This window comes from Oryzias latipes, chromosome 1 (assembly GCF_053564925.1).
Source record: "Oryzias latipes strain Hd-rR chromosome 1, Olatipes_Hd-rR_3.1".
Taxonomy (NCBI): domain Eukaryota; kingdom Metazoa; phylum Chordata; class Actinopteri; order Beloniformes; family Adrianichthyidae; genus Oryzias; species Oryzias latipes.
The window spans coordinates 19,629,217-19,648,617 of record NC_136237.1 but is presented as its reverse complement, the minus strand read 5'-3'; the positions used below and the strand labels follow the sequence as shown (position 1 = coordinate 19,648,617).

Here is a 19,401-nt window from a genome sequence, read left to right as displayed (position 1 = left end):
TCAGAGCTTCAGTTTCAATCAGTTTACTGATTTCAACATGGCGGCGCCTGTCTCAGGAACAGTGGTGCACCTCGTTTCGTCCATTGTTTTTACAGTTTATGAGTTAACGTCAGTGTCAATCACAGATCCAAACCATATCTCCCCAGCTCAGCCTACCTTCACCAGCCCCACTCCTTTTTTTTGTTTGTTTTGCATTTTTCAAATCATGGGCTGAGAGTGGAGTCAGCATCCAACTGCCCTGTTGGGTTACCCTTTAATTTCTAGATACACACTACTATAAACTACACAATGTACATGATTACAATACGCTAAAAGGCTGTGCATATCTGCTATAAAAAATAACAACACCATTGAAATATATTAATGTATATGTTATTGGGGTTCCTTGCACTAAATATTTCTAGTTGGGCTTTATGGCCAAATACACATTACTTTGGGGGGTCCTTGACTTGAACACAGATTTAAAATCACTGCTTTGGCCACTACCTTGGCCTATGTCATAAGTATTTTTATTTGTATATTTTCAGGATTTGCAAACACCACAGCCACAAAGGAAGGAAACTGAAGAGGTCTGTTAGACACAAATCTATATTCAGCAAATCAAAGGTCTCCCTCTTCAACTGGATGCGGTTTCTCTACAGGTACACTATTGCATTGGTATATTATTTTAGAATGTCTGTCTTTGACATAAAGTGTTTATTTCTATAGAAATACAATATAACTATGCTGCCATAAACAATACTTGGAGACTGTACTTACTAAAATGTTGCTTTTCATCTTATGTAGCATCTCTAGTCATGAAGATAAGTGATTGGAGTTATTTCACTTCTGTGATTTATTTTGCTAAAAGTTGTAATTTACACCTTAAATTTTTGGATTTTTTTGTCTATCAAACCAAAAAGAAGACAAGAACTGTGGTGTAATAATAATTTGCTCTTTCATTAGATTTGCACAAGGCCTGCGCCTACGTCAAGTGGACATGATAAGTGACGACATTTCTGGGAGCTCAGCAACACTGTCCAAGATGGCTCGAAAGCTGCGAGATGTTTGCACCACTGCAATGGACAGATATCAGCAAGCAAGAGGCCAGTACATCGGGGGGCAGGAGCAGTTTGTCACAGTTGATGAGAGCCACTTTAGACATAAAAGAAAGGCAAGCAGCAATCACTATTATGTAATAATGCAAATATACAAATTATTGAATGACAGATATTTTTTTGGTTTGATGAAGAATAATTCCTAATATTTCATGTTTTCAACAGTATGGACGGGGACGAATGGCTGGTGGGTGGAAGAGGAAGAAGTGGGTGTTTGGGATGCTAGGTGTTGACCGGAGGGGGAGAAGACATGCTAAACCTATTCTTCGCTTGGTCGAGAGAAGAAGAAGGAGAGATCTGGTGCCGCTTATAGCTCACCATGTCAAAGTAGGCTCTACAATAATAAGTGACGAATGGCGGGCTTATCACAATGCTTTACCTGAGCTAGGTTACACTCATTTCACTGTCAATCACAGTGTGTCATATGTCGATGCCCAAACAGGTGCACATACTCAACACATAGAGAGGGCCTGGAGAACAGTTAAGGAAAATGTGTGGAGACTCAGGGGAAATCGTACAGAAGAGTTACTGTTAGACCATCTCAGAGTTATTGAATGGCATGAGTGGCTTGGCCGTCAACATCGCAAAGGGCCGCTAGGACGGGTAATCCATGACATTGCTGTGATGTATGGACATTAAAAGATCTGTTTGACCAGCGTTCTGCTCAAAAAGTTCTAAAATTCCGTTTTATTTATGCTGATCTGCCATGTGACGACTCAGTATGTGTGGAAAAGGAATAAACAGTGTTCAACACTTAACTTGTGGTGTTTCTTTGGTCAAGTACGGTAAACAGAAAAGTTATTAGTGAAAGAAGGATTAGATAAAGCATCTGATATTTTGAATATTACATATTTTTGTACCTTGAAATTGTCCCACCCATTTGCTTTTCAACAAAACTTCACTAGCAGATGGTTTAACTATTAACAACTGACCTGTAAAGTGTGAGTTAATATACCAGTTAAGCGTTAGTTATTAGCTTGTAAATGTTATTTGGACGTTATTATAAAGTTGGAATTGATCCTCATTTACAAATAGTGAAGAAACGAGGAATAGCTGCAACTTTATAATAACGTCCTAGTAACATGTTTAAAGTATTAACTGATTCTTAATAAGTCATTAGTAAGTAATTTATTAACAGTTTCTTCATCATCTGGCTAATTAATAAGGTACAGTTAGAACTCATGAATATACGGGTAACAAGTCATTTATAGCTCACTAACTAAAAGCTTGTTAGTTATCTGCTGTCTATCTATAAGATACATTTATAAATCCTTAACTAACTGTTAACAGTTATTTAGCAAGTCATCTATTGCTCAATAACTAAGAGTTTATTAATGATTTGTTAACCAGCTATAACGGATAGTTATTATAAAGTGTTACCAAAGTCTTTAGCAAAGCTAAGTTTAAATGGGAAAACCTTATCCAGCTCAGTCCTGCTTTCTGTGATGTGAGGCAGCAGTTTGCGACTTGTAAAAGTTTTTGGTGGAATTGGAAGAGTAAGCAAAAAGATGCAGACAATCCATAAGATTTAAAAAAAAACTGCCATGTTTTCCTAATAGTGTTTGTGCTCCCGTGGGTAATCACTCAAGTTGTGTTCTTGGCAGTGAAGAAGACAGCCTGCATTTCTCTGTCTTTGCTGCAAGCTTGGACCTTCATACTTTTGTGGCTCCATTCTTCTGTCTGCTCAGCTCTCAAGGTCTACACATTTCTTCATGTATCATTACTGTGTGTGCATTTGGATGGTAATGTTGTGCACATTTGATTAACATAAATGTGTGCACGAATTAATACATAAAGCATAACAATCTTGTTTTATTAACAAGCCTAACAAAATTCTGGTTGTTTTTTTTCCCATTCAAACCTTTTGATTTTTACTGAAGGATTCAATGATTTTTATAAAATATACAATGTATCATAATGAAATAAATTCAGAAATCTGTCAAAAATTATACAAGCTTCACCTTTCACTTCATTGATTCCATTTTCGCAGCTCGTAGGGCCGGTGCTGCCACAAGCTGAGCTAATTTTTGACTGTAACAACCTTTAACTTATGAAATATACTTGATGTCATGTGTGTGCCACTGAAGGCAGTGATTCAATCCTTTAAAACTGCCACATGCTTTGTTCAGCCTATCTTTTAAACATGTTTAACACCTCTGTCACTTTGGGTGCTGATGGGAAAATTGTAGCTGTGATACACAGAGTTACAAAAAAACTTTTTAATAGGAAAAACTGTGGATATATGTTTACTGAAAGACCCCCAATTTCTCCCAAAAATAATAAAATCTACTAAAGAAAAGGTGCATTAGCATTTTCCAGTTCTTTCAGAGTAAGCTCTGAAGTGTGCTGAAATTGTATTTCCTGTTGTCTATCTAAAAGAACACAAATGTAGTAAATTATTTTAAATGTTTGACTTTCACAGTGAGATGTGGAACCAAACTGCACAAAACAAGAGACTTTTGGGAAAAAATATACGGAAATTTAATGGAAACAAACTAAACTCAAGAAGATGAACATGTCTGAAATAAATATGGCTAAACAGGCGTAACCCTTGTGCTATCCTAGGCACTTCAACATTGGGAGTTGGGTCATCCAGTGGTCCCCAAGGCCACGGACCGGTACCAGTCCATGGGTTACTTGGTACCGGGCCGCAGAGAAAGAATAAATAACTTATATTACTTCGGTCTTATTTATTTCGGAATCTGAAAGATGTTTTATTTTGAAAAATTGCGTGATTCTCTGTTACGTCCGTCTCATCATATTGTGGCGACCCTGGGGTTAGCCCCGCCTTCAGCCCCTAAGACTCATGGGAAGTGGGGAATCTTGGGTGCAAAAGCATCAGTGAGGTGGCTATGAGCAGAAGTCAGGTTCATGAAGTTTGGGTACTGACAGGTGAGTTCAAGTAAATGCAATGCTGAGCTATAGGAAGCAGGTCAAGCCTTGTGTCCTTGCTTCTGTGGTGAACAAGCTGAGTCGTTTCAATTTTCATAAACATGTCATCAATGATTGATTTTCATGACAAAGGTCCATTTTAACACTAAAAATAAAACAAAATCTTGAAGAATTCTTTTTTTTTTTAACTGAAGGTTAAAATTATTTTATGCCACACTCAACTGAAATAAAACTTGAAAAAAACACATGTACAATACTTGTTGTTGTGTTGTAGGTAGAGGAGTGTTTTGTGGAAAATAATACGGCTTTAATTTTATGTTTGTGTGTGTACGTATTGGCAGGTCAGTGTGTGGTGTGGCTCTTTGACTCTCACAGCGAAAAAATTCGGCTCTTGGTGTCAAAGCTGTTCGCCACCCCTGCACTAGACGCAGGCCAAGGCGCTCTTCTTGGTCACGTGATAGGTTACCGCTAAAATAAAACCAAGGAGCTAGCAAAATGAATAAAAAACATGAACAAGACGTGATGACCAAACATGCACCATCAGGAGCAACGGACTGGCGAAGAATACTGATCCTGGAGCTCCTTATGAAGGCAGGTGGTGAGATGAGGTAAGTGGTCGCAGCTGGGCTAAATCAGGAACCAAGCGGAGAGTAGAGGGGGAGGAGTCTGACAGAGGTACCATGATAGTACCCCCCCCCCCCCCCCAACGACCGCCTCCAGGCGGTTAAGGGCGGCGATCTGGGTGGGCCCGGTAGAAATCCTCAATGAGCGAGGGGTCCAAAATGAGCGAGCGGGAGATCCAGGAGCGCTCCTCCGGCCCGTAGCCCACCCAGTTGACCAGGAACTGGAATCCGCTACCCCGACAACGGACATCCAGGATCCGACTGACCGTGTAGGCTGGAGCGCCGTTGATGATTGGGCGGGTGGTGGGGAAGCGGACAGCGGCACAGAGGACTGTCCTGAACTGGCTTGACCTGAGAGATGTGAAACGACGGGGGTTCCTTCAGGGCTTTGGGTAGACGGAGACAGATGCAGGTGGGGTTGATGAGTTTGTCAATGACATAGGGTCCGATGAACCGTGGAGACAGTTTCTTGGAGGATGCCTGAATGGGAATGTTACAGGTTGAGAGCTAGACCCTTTGACCAGGTTGGTAAGCGGGTCCCACCACTCTGTGACGGTTGGCGATGCGGCAGTTGCTCTCCTTGGTGCGGAGGAGAGCAGCCTACGTCTGAGTCCATATGCCTTGACAACGCTGAAGGTGGTGTTGGACAGAAGGCACTGCCAGGTCTAATTCCTGTGACGGAAACAGAGGTGGTGAGTACCCTAGGGCGGCCTCAAAAGTACAGATCCTGGTGGCAGATGAGGGATGAGTATTATGAGCATACTCAATCCAGACAAGGAATTGGGAACAGTCCTGTTGATTCTGTGCCACCAGACAGCGGAGAGCTGCCCATAGTTCCTGGTTCGCTCTCTCCGTTTCGCCATTTGAATGGGGATGGTAGCCGGCCGTGAGGCTGACCGTGACCCCCAAGGCCATACAGAAGACCTTCCAGACCTGTGAAATAAACTGGGGACCACGGTCAGAGACAATGTCCACAGGGATGCCGTGGTGGCATTATGATTTACCATGATGTCAGCGGTTTCTGTGGCAGTGGGGAGTTGGGGAAGTGGGATGAAATGAGCCATTTTGGAGAATCTGTTGACGACTGTGAGGATGAGGGTGTTTCCATGAGACGGGGGAAGCCCGGTGACGAAATCCATGGCTAGATGGGACCAAGGTCGGTTGGGAGTGGGGAGAGGATGGAGCAAACCCGCTGGAGCAGAGGATGACGACTTAGACCGAGCACAAGTGGTGCAGTCCGCGATGTACTCACGTACATCCTTGTCCATTGAGGGCCAGTGGAACCTCCGGCGGAGGAGATTAAGGGTCCGGGAAACCCTTCCATGGCAAGCCATACGTGAAGCATGCCCCCAGGTGATAACTTCAGGGCAGAGAGCAGATGGCACGAACAAGGTACCCCTGGGAACATGAGGGTGATCATTGTTCTTACTTAGAGCTTGGAGTACCTTGGTCTCGATGTCCCAAGTCAGGTTTCCGATGATGCAGGTGGGTGGAAGGATAGTGGAGGGGGTGTGTTCAGATGGACTGTATTTCCGAGACAGGGCATCTGGCTTGATATTACGGGATCCAGGCCTGTAGGTCATTGTAAATTGAAAGCGGTCAAAAAAGAGTCACCATCAAGCTTGCCTGGAGTTGAGCCTGTTGGGGGAGCGGAGATAAGTTAGGTTTTTGTGATCTGTCCATACGATGAATGGCAGCTCAGCCCCCTCCAACCAGTGACGCCACTCCTCCAGAGCCAGCTTGATGGCCAGAAGCACCCGGTTCCCAACGTCGTAATTCTGTTCAGAAGAAGACAATTCACGGGAAAAGAAGGCACATGGTTTTAGCTTGCCCGTGAGTGTCTCCTTTTGGGAGAGGACGGCCCCCACTCCTGAGTCTGAACCATCCACCTCAACTATGAATTGCCGGGAAGGGTCAGGCTGGATGAGGATGGGAGCTGACATGAAAAGGCTCTTTAATTTATCGAATGCCTGTTGAGCCTCCGCGGACCAGACAAAAGGGTGATTAACGGAAGTGAAATGTGTAAGTGGAGAGGCAATGCTGCTGTAGTTCCGTATGAATCGTCTGTAAAAGTTAGCGAAGCGGAGGAACTTTTGAAGTTTCTTACGGCTGTCCGGAGGTGCCCAGTTCGTTACTGCCTCGATCTTGGAGGGGTCAGGTCAGATGCAACCGGCCTCGATGATGTACCCCAGAAACTGAACTGTGGTAACATGGAACTCACACTTTTCGAACTTGACAAAGAGCTGGTTTTCCAGAAGTCTCTCGAGTACGAGACGAACGTGGTGCTCATGCTGGGCCTGGTCGTGGGAGTAGATAAGACTGTCATCTAAATAAACGAATATGAACCGGTTAAGAAAATCACGCAGGATGTCATTAACCATTCGCTGAAAGAGTGCTGGGGCGTTAGTGAGGCCAAAGGGCATGACTAAATATTCATAATGCCCTAGCAGGGTGTTAAAAGAAGCCTTCCATTCGTTGCTGTCCTTGATGCGGACCAGATGGTAGGCATTACGGAGATCTAGCTTTCTTGAAAATGCGGGCCTTTTGAACTGAATCAAAAACGGATGAGAACGGATATCTTTAACGGTGATCTGGTTCAGTTCGCGGTAATCAATGCATGGCCTGAGTGTCTTATCTTTTTTCTCAATGAAAAAGAAACCTGCTCCCACGGGGGAGGACGATGGTCGTATGTGACCCAGGGAGAGAGCTTTTTGGACATACTGCTCCATAGCAATCCTTTTGGGGCCGGATAGGTTAAATAAACGGCCCTTGGGCAGAGGAGCACCTGGCAGGAGGTTATTAGCACAGTCATAATGTCTATGGGGAGGGAGAGCGCTAGCCTTAGCTTTACTTAATAAGGCTTTTAAGTCGTAATAGCAATGAGGAATGTTAGCTAGGTCAACCTGAATAGGACTCTCGAGGTTGGGAAGAGGACACGGAGGGGACAGCAGACAGTAAACAGTTAGCTAGGCAGTACGGGCTCCATTGGGTGATAGTACCCTGAGCCCAGTTGAATTGAGGAATATGTAATTTAAGCCATGAAAATCCTAACACAATAGGAGTGTGAGCAGACTGGGTGATGAGGAATCGTATGGACTCCCTATGATTACCTGATGCTACGAGCAGGATGGGCTTGGTGCGGTGAGTGATTCGTGACAAGGGTTGACCTCCCAGACCGGAGGCTTCGATGGGGATGTCCAGGGGCTCTGTGGGTAACGACAAACGATTAACCAGATGTTGATCAATAAGGCTCTGCTCGGCTCCAGAGTCTATGAGGGCCCTTAAGTCATGAACGTGGAGGTCATAGCATTGCTTAACATGGATAAACAAAACTCTTTACCGGAATCCTTGGTATTCTGCTCCCCTCGCGGCCTGTCGTCTAGCGAGGGACGTGGGAGTTTTAAATGTAAAGGGCAGGCGGAAACCAGATTACCTTTAATTCCGCAGTAGAAGCATGCTCCTACTTCACGTCTTTTGCGACGTTCCTCCTCGGACAGTCTCGAATGGCCGATCTGCATGGGTTCTTCAGGAGGCTTTGTGGGAAAGGAAATATTGACGGGCATGCTATGATTGGCGGAAGGAGCGTTGAATGGCTTTGCGGTGGATCGAGGAGGAAGGTGAGTTGACGCTCACGTAATCTGATGTCTGACCGGAGCGCCGCGGAAACCAGCTCTTCGAACGTGACGAGACAACATGAACAAGACGTGATAAGCACCATTAGGAGCAATGGACTGGCGAAGAATACTGTTCCTGGAGCTCTTTATGAAGGCAGGCGGTGAGATGAGGTAAGTGGTCGCAGCTGGGCTGAATCAGGAACCAAGAGGAGAGGAGAGGGGGAGGAGTCCGACAGAGGCACCATGACAATGTCATCGCTTTGGAGGATGATGCAGCTCTGGGACAGAGACAAACAACACACACAATCACCATTCACAAACTTTACATTAATCAACTATAATGATGCAAGTTTTTTGGACTTGATGGAAGAAGCTGCAGAAAACCCACTCATGCATGCAGGTGAACATGCTAACTCCACACAGAAAGGACCCTTTTGGAATTTGAACCAGAGCCCTCTTGCTATGAGGCAGGCCTGCTAACCAGTACGTCATTGTGCAGCTGTGAGAAGTTTATTTTGAAAATAAGACCAGTCTAACTTAAAACCAGTTATTAGAAAAAATATTAATTTGGGTTTATTGTTTCAAGCACGGTCAATTGGAACATGCTTCCTTCAACACAGGAACAGCACATATATAAAGAAACAAAAATAAGTCACAATCTGTGAGTATACATCCGTGTATCTTACTTTTCATAATACAAACTAAACAGTTAATGCTTGAACGGTAAGGGAAGAAGCAAACTTATTTAATCCCTTCCCTATTATAATATGCATAACTTAACAATGATAAATGGTTGCTATGTTATCAATTTTAAACTGTAATGTTTCCATGAAAATGTACGAATAAAGGTTTTTCTTCTGAAATGTTTTTGTATGAATTTATGTTGAACCATTTTTTACCATATGGGTGAGTTAAACAGGAGTTGCCAACATTATTTACAAGGGCAGAACTAACACATATAATGCAAGCTACTGAATATTTCAAAAGGATACAAATAAATCATTTAATGGAAATTTGGTTGATTTAATACTATTGATCTTAGGTTACTATCATTTGATGCATCTGTTATGGAAATACTGAAAATTAAAAGTAAGTAACAAAATAATGAGTAAAAATGTGTTTATGCATATTTCTTTAAATTTCACAGAAGAAATAAGAGGCCGAGATAGGCTCCAGCCGCCCCGTGACCCCAAAAAGGACAAAACGGGTTCAGAGGATGAATAAAAAATAAGAAATAAAGTCAAAGTAGAAGGAAAAGGTGTGTCAGTTATCTGCAGGTATTCTCAGATATGTACTATCGCACATATAAATAAGAAAAAAAACTACAAAATAAAAAAAATCAAGATGACTTGACAGCAGTGTTAGTAACAAACCAAAAAACAAAAGTTAGACAAAATGTATAAAATAGAACAGAATGAAATAAAACTTGATTGATTCCATAACAGTTAAATTAACTTGTTACTATAGCTCCAATAAAAATGACAGATAAATAAAAAAACACCCAAATAAATGTGCTTAAAAATAACTAGCACAAGTGTCCATTGTCTAAGAGGCAGTGTAGAGTCTAGCATCTGATGGGAATAAATCTCAGCAAAAAGACTCCTTTTTCCTGCAAGACTTGCAGACTCCACAGTAAGGGATGTGAAGTGCCATTTCTGGATCCTCCAATCCAATGACAGCAATCTGCCTGTGAATCTGTCAATCTGAACAAAAGAAAAATAAATTAGTTTTAAAAAAAAGAGTTTTATTTGATGTCACAGGGAACATATAGGAAAAAAACAAGTCCAGTATTATTTTCAGAAGCATAAATAAAAAAGTGATAAATTGAGCTTCTTTCTTGCTGTGTGCAAACATTTGACATAAATTTACTTGGTGGCTGTTTATAAGCCCACTAAAACTGGAGAACTGTGCTTAACCAGTTGAATCCGAAATGACTATGAAAATGCAGCTGAGAGATAATAGTAGTGTTGAACTACGATGAATATCTGTTTTGTGCAGAGAAAAGTTACATGCCTGTATAAATAACCCTTGTGCTATCCTATGGGGTCAAGATGACCATTGACGTGTTATTCCTACCATGATAAAGGTAGAGAGGATTTCATGTAATCCATGGACACCAGTGAAGATCACAAATCATTGAAGAAAAAAGGTTCAGCGCATTGTCTAGTGGGGTCTAGATGACCCCACTCCCAACGTTAAAGCGTCTAAGATAGCACAAGGGTTAAAGGCGGAGCCACCTGCCCCGGCCTCTTCATGGGTGTCAGGATTCATGGCTGCCGGAGAGTTGAAAGCGCCTACCGTTTTGTTTGTCACGGCGAAATAGATAATATTCTGGGGAGATGTCTGAACCGGAGAGCACAGGTGGGAGCTCGCTGCAGCTCGGGAGCAGTCCGCTGCAGGAGATTCAAGAGATTATTGGCCCAGTCGAATTTTAAGCATGGCCATACATGGACACGGACACCCGCCACGGTTTGACGGAGACGAAGCACGCTACCACATACAGGAGGCTAGGTTTTTAGTGTACTTGAAAACCCTCGGCCTGAAGGAGGCTATTATCTGGAGTCAGTAGCGGTTTTAGGCACGGGCCATACGGGCGATCGCCCGGGGCGGAAAAATGACGGAGGGGCGGCGCCAGCGGCTCAGCTCTTGTAAAATACTTTATGCATCACTATTGGTTTACTTATATCACAGAGTTTGTAACAGCCTGAAACCTGGCGGCGCCCCCGCCCCGCAGCTGCGCTCCCTGCTGTCTTTGAGAAGTAGACGCAAATGTGTGTGAGAAGGAGAAGGGAGGGGGCGCGGGGTGAAGAAGGAGAAGGGAGGGGGCGCGGGGTGAAGGGTGCAGGCTGAGGTGAGCACGGAGCACAAAACGCATGCGCAAACCTGGCTGGATCTTCTTCCAGGGGGGCGACGGTCACAGGCCAGGGCTCAGTGCTTGATGAAAAAATAAAAATAAAAATTGCGCCGCCATGTAGCGAATTGGCGCCCCTGGGTGCAGCTGCACGCGCTCCTGCTGGAAATGTTTGACGAACGGGGGGGGGGGGGGGGGGGGGGTATAAAAAAAGTATAAAAAAATCATGCTTTTTTGGTTATTTTTGTGTGAAATGCCCAAATAAAAAATGGGAAAACAAAAAAAAATTCTTCACTTAGATGACAGTTGGTTTAGTCGACAGACTTGATACCTATGTCAGGACATTTATGCTAAATGCAAAAACATCTGAAATATGGAGAAAAAAGGTCAAAGCTGGTGCCCAATTTAGAAAGAAAAGAGAAGAAGAGGAGAAAAGAGACAAAGAAAAGGTTATTATCGCATAGCTAGATGCACGTTTTCTAAATTCGAATGCTACCTGCCCTACAACAACAGCAACGTTGCAGAGGAAAAATCTCTTGTTTGGTCTATCATGACCAAAACTGAAGTAGGCCCAAATATTGCAAATAACGTCATTTTTAAGATATTTATTCTTAAATGTTTGCTCTGCCTTAACTTGTAACATTAGTTATGATTCGTGTGTCTGTCTGCTCTGCTGTAACACAAAGTTTTTGTTGTGTTTTATTGTTGTATATTAGTTCATAATGTTAAATAAGCTGTGATGGTAGCATGCTGCTGCTGCTGCTGCTGCTGCTGCTGCTGTTAGCTTTTCAAAACTCCAGTTGATCAAGTCATACCTGAGATCACCAATGTCTCAGGAGCAACTCACTAACCTGCTGTTGTTAGTATCAATCATTCAGGGGGGGAGCAGATTTCATATGATGACGTTATTGACAAGCTTGCATCAGGAAGGCCACAAAGGTTAGGTTTTAGTTAGTGTTTTCTCTTCTTAGTGCTGCAGTTACATTTATTCTAGTGTATTATTAGTGTGATTTGTAGTTTATAATATTTATTTCAGATTGTTTGTGTTTATTAAATATTTCCTAACTGTATTTTCAGTTACAATAAATGGACAAAGTGACTCTATGGGGGGGGGGGGGGGGGGGCGCTAGAGGAGGGCCTCGCCCGGGGAGTAATTCAGGGTAGAACCGCCACTGTCTGGAGTTAGCAAGCGGGAGCTGCAGATCCAAAGGCCAGTAGGAAAAACAAGCTGGCATATGCAGAGCGATGTGGTTGCCTGGATGATAAGACACTAATGCTAATCCTGTATAAAGCGCCAGATGATGGAAAGAAGAGTCTAGAAATACTGAGACACCATTTTGAATCAGAAGATTCACAGAACTGACCAACGTGCTAATGGCTGATTAAGAAGAGCTAGCAGATTATCTAGCACGTGTTGAGAAGATTGTAGCAGCACTGAACAGAGCTAAAGAGACCCTCAGCGATGCACTGTTGGTGGCAATGGTGTTAAAAGGACTCACAGATGAATATGTACCATTTTCTGTGCATGTTACTCAGACAAGGGAGGTTCTAACCTTCAATGAGTTCTATGCCCTTTTTTTTCTCCATGGCCCTAATCCTCTTCCATTTAAACAAGAGTTGTATAAATTGCAAATATTTGGTGCTTTAATTTTTAGTCCACGAAAAAGTCCAGAAACCACATAAGTAAAAGCCATGTTGATTTTTTGATTAAGGTTTCCAATTTTTTTCATCTGATTAATCCTGTGAAGCCTGTTTCTTTTACTATGCTGCATACCATGGACTGATATGTTTTATTCATTATTTTAAAAACTCAAACAACACACCAGATAACGTAACCTTCAATGAGTTCAAGGCTAGGTTGAGGAGCTTTGAATGCTCACTTCGCTACCGTTCAAGGCCACAAGCAGATGAAGTAATGACGGTTAACTACAAAACAAAGCAGTCTAAGCCTAGAAATAATGAGAAGAAATACTTAAACGGCGAATGCTTTATTTGCGAAAAGGTTGGACACAAAGCAAAAGACTGCAGAAACAAAGTTAAGAAATCACAGCGGAACTTCAGAAATGCTTACACACAAAATAGCAGCAAAGTGGCCACCCTTACGGACAGGCCAGAGACGAGCACACTGCTGACCGGTACACTTTCATACTCCGGGTGTCATGTGCGGGAGGCTCGAGAGCCGGTAGGACCCAGACGCAGAGGCGGGAGGCAAACGGGTTCAGGGCTAGAGGGTTTAATTATAACAAAAGGCGCTGCAGAGCAGGATGACAACAACAAAACAAAAACTCACTGTGGCGTGGCAAGGCATGAAACATGGAAACATGAGTGTGGCAAAAACATGGAGACATGAACACCATGACAAAAGGTAATGGACCAGCACAGGAGGAAGGCAAAGACAAGACTTAAATACAGACAGGGCAGACAAGACACAGGTGGACACGATCAGGGCTGATGGGGACCAAAGGAAGTAAAACTCAAGAAACCAGACAAGACAAGACCTTTCAAAATAAAACAGGAAACAAAACCAAACCATGACAGAACAAGACAGAAAGCAAAAACCAATACAAAAGAAACTCAAACCATGACACCGGGCAAGTAAATGGCAACCTCACTGTGCACAACCAGAGGGATTGCTTGTGGACAGTGGTGCATCTGCTCACATCATGACCAGCGAAGAAGCATTCATCAGGTTTGAGGAGACTTTTCGGCCCAAGGACCACATCATGCAATTGGCAGATGGAACCCAGATTGCTTGCAGTGTACTGAAGAAGGGGGATGCCCAGATCATACTTACTGACAACAATGGTAGAGTGGTGAGTGTCCAGCTCACAAATGCACTTTTGATCCCTGGATATCCACAAAACATTTTGTCTGTGGAAACAGCATTTTCAAAGAGAGCAAAGTTAAACTTCGAGAAGAACAACAACAAAATGACTCTTCCCAACGGTACAACATGTGAAATGAAGGTAAAAGACAGACTGTATTATCTGTGCATGGCAAAAGAGAACTTTGATGATACCTGTAATGCATGTTATGATCTCAAAACTTGGCATGAAGTAATAGGTCATTGTAATTATGATGACATAATCAAACTCAATGGATGGAATGGTGGATGGAATGAAAATTAAAGATAAAAAGTGTAAGCCTAATGTGTGTGAAACATGCCTGCAGGGAAAATTCCATGAAAACAGAAACAGGGATGCAGATGCAAGAGCTGAAGCACCTTTATAGCTCATCCAGAACTGGGTGGGCATATAGCCCCAGAGTCACTAGAAGGGTACAAATATGCCATCACTTTTACAGATGATTTTTCGGGTGCCATTTTTGTGTATTTTCTGAGGAGTAAGAACAAAGTAGTTGAAGCCACAAAGCAGTTCCTAGCAGATACAGCAGTTTATGGTAAAGTCAAACGTCTAAGATCAGACAATGGCACAGAGTTCGTCTCTGAAGAGTTCCAGTCACTACTCAGAGACAATGCTATTAAGCATGAGAGATCTGCACCTTATTCTCCCCATCAGAATGGGACTGCGGAGAGGAACTGGCAGACATTGTTCGAAATGGTGCGCTGTATGTTGATAGAATCAGGTCTGCCAAAGGAGTTGTGCCCTTATGCAGCTCGGACAGCTGCAGTCGTAAGAAACAGGTGTTATTGTAAGAGAACAGGGGAAACACCATATTTTCTTTTTACTGGGAATAGACCGAAGCTGTCAAAAATGAAAAAGCTTGGTTCAGATTGTGTAGTGTATGAACAAAACAAGAAAAGGCTTGACCCGAAGGGCAAAAAGGGAATTTTTGTTGGTTTTGATTGCCATTCACCAGCTTACATGATTTTTTTCAGAGTCAAACAAAGTTCAAAAGCAAAGGTTGGTCCAGTTTATAACAAGAGAAAAGACTGAGAGTCAGACACAGACTGACACAGACCAAGCAGAGGACCACTACATGGAGTGGGTACCCACACTACCTGAACTGACAGAAACACAGACACAAAGAGAAGAAACAGATACAGTAAGGAAGAAAACACAAAACCAGACATTAACAAAGACACTTACACACAGACTCCACTTTCAACTGGTAGAGCTAGAAAGAAGCCTAAGTAATTGGAGGACTATGAGTGTACTGTACATGACCGTGAGTTGACTATTGACTACTGTTACAGGGCTACGGTTGGACTGCCACAAACCTTTAAAGAGGCTCTGGCATCACCATCAGCAGAGAAATGGAAAAAGGCCATGAGAGATGAGATGGCGACATTTAAAGAAACCAACACCTTCTCACTTGTGCCATTACCAGAGGGTAGACAGACATTGGGGGGAAGGTGGGTGTATGCTTTTAAAGAAGATGACACAGGGAAACAGACTTACAAAGCCAGGTATGTGGCAAAAGGATACAGTCAGGTGGAAGGACTTGACTATTCTGAGACATTTTCCCCGACAGCTGACTTGACCTCACTGCGTGTTTTGATGCAACTGGCTGCACAGCATGACCTGACGCTACATCAAATGGACGTTAAAGCAGCATACTTGCATGCACCTATTGACTGCGAAATATACATGGACCAACCAGAAGGTTTTCAGACTAAATCAAAAAATGGTCTACAATTGGTGTGCAAGTTAAACAAATCTATCTACGGACTTAAACAGTCTGGTAGGAATTGGAATCTCGTGCTTCATGATTTTCTACTTGAGAACAATTTTGTGCAGAGTCAGACTGATCACTGTATTTACACTAAACTATCTGAGGAGGAAAAGGTCATCCTGTTAGTGTGGGTTGATGACATAGTTGTGGCTGAAAGCAATGAGGTGTGTTTACAGAAGGTCAAGGAGAAACTAAAAAGTAAATCCAAAATGAAAGACCTTGGGCAACTTTCTCATTTTCTAGGAGTTGATTTCTGACAGGAAAAGGATTCTGTCTGAATGAATCAAACCAGGTACATTCTCAAAATTTTGGAAAGGTTTGAAATGTCTGAATGCAAATCAAAGGCAACTCCCAGTGAAATCAAATGTGATCTAACTCCAGAAGGGACCAAAATGGATCACAGAAAATACAGGGGCATGCTAGGAAGCCTTATCTATATAATGACCTTTACTAGGCCTGACATAAATTGGATTGTAAGCAAGCGGTCTCCATACATGTCTGACCCCAGGGAAAAACACATGACAGCACTGAAACATGTGTACAGATACTTACAAGGAACTAAGGATTATGGACTGTGTTATAATAAACGTGACACTAAACTTGAACTTATGGGTTACTCCGATGCCGAATGGGCTAACGACCTGGAGGACAGGGGGAGCACTACAGGCATTGTTTCAGCCTTAACCAAAACGGTGCCATTGTGTCATGGAAAACAAAGAAACAGCAAACTGTTGCTCTGTCAACGTGTGAAGCTGAATACATGGCATTAACCGCCACAATTCAAAAAGCGCCTCACCTCTCACAACTTTTGAAGGACGGACCCCAATTTTGAACCAACAACCAAACTGTTCAAGGACAACCAAGGGACTATACGCCTAGCAAGGAAACCTGTATTTCGCCAGCAAAGCAAACATGTGGATAATAAATATCATTTCATCAGGTCCAATGTGTTACAGGGCAAAATTGTTTTAGAGTATTGCGCTACAGAAAACATGGCTGCAGACGTGTTCACAAAGTCTGCTACAAGAGTCAAGATTGAAAAGTTTAGTTTTTATATGTTCGGTAATTAGTACTAATGTTATGAGAAAGTGTGTGACTTCATCGAGTGGGGATCTTGAACTACGATGAATATCACTGCATGTTTTTGTTTGAGGAACTATTTTGTGCAGCGCAAAGTTACATGCCTGTATAAATAAAGGCAGAGCCACCTTTCCCGGCCTCTTCATGCGTATCAGGATTCATGGCTGCCGGAGAGTTGAAAGCGCCTCCAGTCTCATTTGTCACGGTGAAATACATAATATTCTGGAGAGCACAGGTGGGAGCTTTCGTGCAGCTCGGGAGCAGTCCGCTGCAGGAGATTCAACAAGTACACTACAAAAGAGTCAATCATCTGATTCTGTAGAACTACAGTACGTACATAATGACGTAACGTTCAAGCTTCAAAAACCCCCGCCTTGTAAAAAATAATATACTGTACCCTGTAAAGTTTGCAGCGGGGCTGATAGCTTCGCTAATGTGGGTGCTAATGTGCTTTAAAAAGTAGTAAACACATTGCTGTGGTTCTCCACAAAGAAGAAACGGCGGTTGCCGTGGATACGCAACGCTACTCTGAGGTGTCCTGGGACTTCTACCTCCTGAGCTTTATTTAAACTCGAGCAGATACAGAATAACAAAAACTGTTTTGTATTAAATGTTATGAAAGGGTATGATTTATTAACGGGGGACTGTCGTATGCAGAGTGTTTGTTTTGGCAATGAGATAATAAAAAGAGACAACGTGTCACATGAAGAGAAGGCTAAAAAATGAATGTTATTGTAATGGAGTGTAAAGATCGGTGGGTGTCATGCATAGTAAAACACGACTATCTCTTAGGCATATGTCGAGAGTATTTTCTGAAGGCTGTTAAAAAAACAAGATTATAAGGTAGTTGTGGATATAGACGGGCACGACAATGGGGATGCTAAACATATTTTTAACAACCCAGCTGTTACGACACTGTAGTAAGGAAATGAGAGCCAAGCTGCTAATTAACTGGCTGCATTAGAGAGCTGCCAAACAGCATGGAGGTCACTTCTGCTCACAGCCCTCTCACTCATGGTGAGTAACTTCTCACCCAATATTTCCCACTTCCCATGAGTCTTAGGAGCTGAAGGCGGGGCTAACCCCCATGGCGCCACACTGCCCCTACCTAAGAGGGTTAAGTGTCCCCACAACCCTCACATAGCTGAAAACTCATGCTCACAATTCTGGGTTCCAACCATCAGCGTAACAGTTTTCCTCCCAGCTAGCTGGGTTGGCAGGGACCCAAGATTCCCCACTTCCCATGAGTCTTAGAAGCTGAAGGCGGGGCTAACCCCCAGGTCGCCACTATATCTAGACAAAGCCCTTTTTGCAACAGCTATGCAAAGCCCTGCATGGCTGTTGCAAATGTCTTTTTTACTTACCTTATGTTATTCCATTAGTGAAATGACCTCCTCCGGTAAGCCTTGAGCACGCAAAACGACACTTACAGACGTCAATTTTGTTGGTTAGACTCCTGCAGCTCCTCGGACTCTGCAGTGCTGAAGGATGTGTCCTAAACGCTCTAGTAGCGCATAATTCTAAGGTTAAAGTCAGAATTCTGAGATTAAAGTCAGAATTTTCTATGCCCTTTTTTATTCTCCATGGCCCTAATACTCTTCCGTTTAAACAAGAGTTGTGTAAATTGCAAGTATTTGGTGCTTTAATTTTTAGTCCACGAAAAAGTCCAGAAACCACATAAGTAAAAGCAATGTTGATTTTTTGATTAAGGTTTCCAATTTTTTTCATCTGATTAATCCTGTGAAGCCTGTTTCTTTTACTATGCTGCATACCGTGGACTGATATGTTTTATTCATTGTTTTAAAAACTCAAACAACACACCAGATAACGTAAACAAAAATTGTGCCAGTATTAGAATATTTTGAATTTTCCAAAGCAATTAATAGTTGTAATTTTTTGTATAACTTTTCTGTTTTTTTGTTGCTGCTAATTTTGGAAACCAAATGAAAAGCAGATGGGTAAAACATGTCACTTAGCTTTTTGTTGACTGGTGCCATTTAAACCCATCAGCCTCATAGTTATTCAATGATGATCTTCTTTATAAATGTAATTTTTTGTTTTTTATTTTGGCCTCATTGGATGTTTACAAGTCCTCCTCAGTTTTTGTGGTTTTTGGAAATAATGGGACAGACTACGCTTTCTGACTCGGGATATAGCATCAACACAAAAATATGAGAGCACAGCAAGTTTTTTAGATGATTAAAAGATAACTTGGTTGTTAAATGTTCCTATGTGGCCAGTTTTCCATGTACCCCCTGCAGTGTACCCTAATATTAGCCGGTTTGGGAGTCACTTCTCTATAATTGAAAACACAAAAAACACATGATATTTGCATGTGAGGCCACCTTAAGTTAAATAGTTAAAATATATGTTTTATTAATAATAATTGCAAAATAATCAAAATGTCTTTTATATTTGGTTTTAAACGACTTTACAAAGTAGAGACACTTGAAACATGGTCTCAATGTAAAATCCGCTTGGAGTAAACTGTAGTTGGGCTTCACCAGACTCTCAGTAATGATCCCAGTCTGTCTTCACATCCACTCTACAGATGTTCTGCAGGCAACAACTTGCTGTCCTCTCACAAAGCTCCTGCTCTGTTGTGTTTA

At 42.5% G+C, this 19,401-nt stretch overlaps 1 long non-coding RNA gene across 1 annotated transcript; it reads left to right on the top strand.

The window, feature by feature from the left end:
• The first annotated feature begins 68 nt into the window (after positions 1-68).
• On the top strand, positions 69-1,876 carry LOC111947889 (uncharacterized). The gene is made up of 3 exons (XR_013654846.1): positions 69-641; positions 946-1,153; positions 1,263-1,876. It is a non-coding gene; the product is annotated as an uncharacterized LOC111947889 (long non-coding RNA).
• Positions 1,877-19,401: the final 17,525 nt, after the last annotated feature.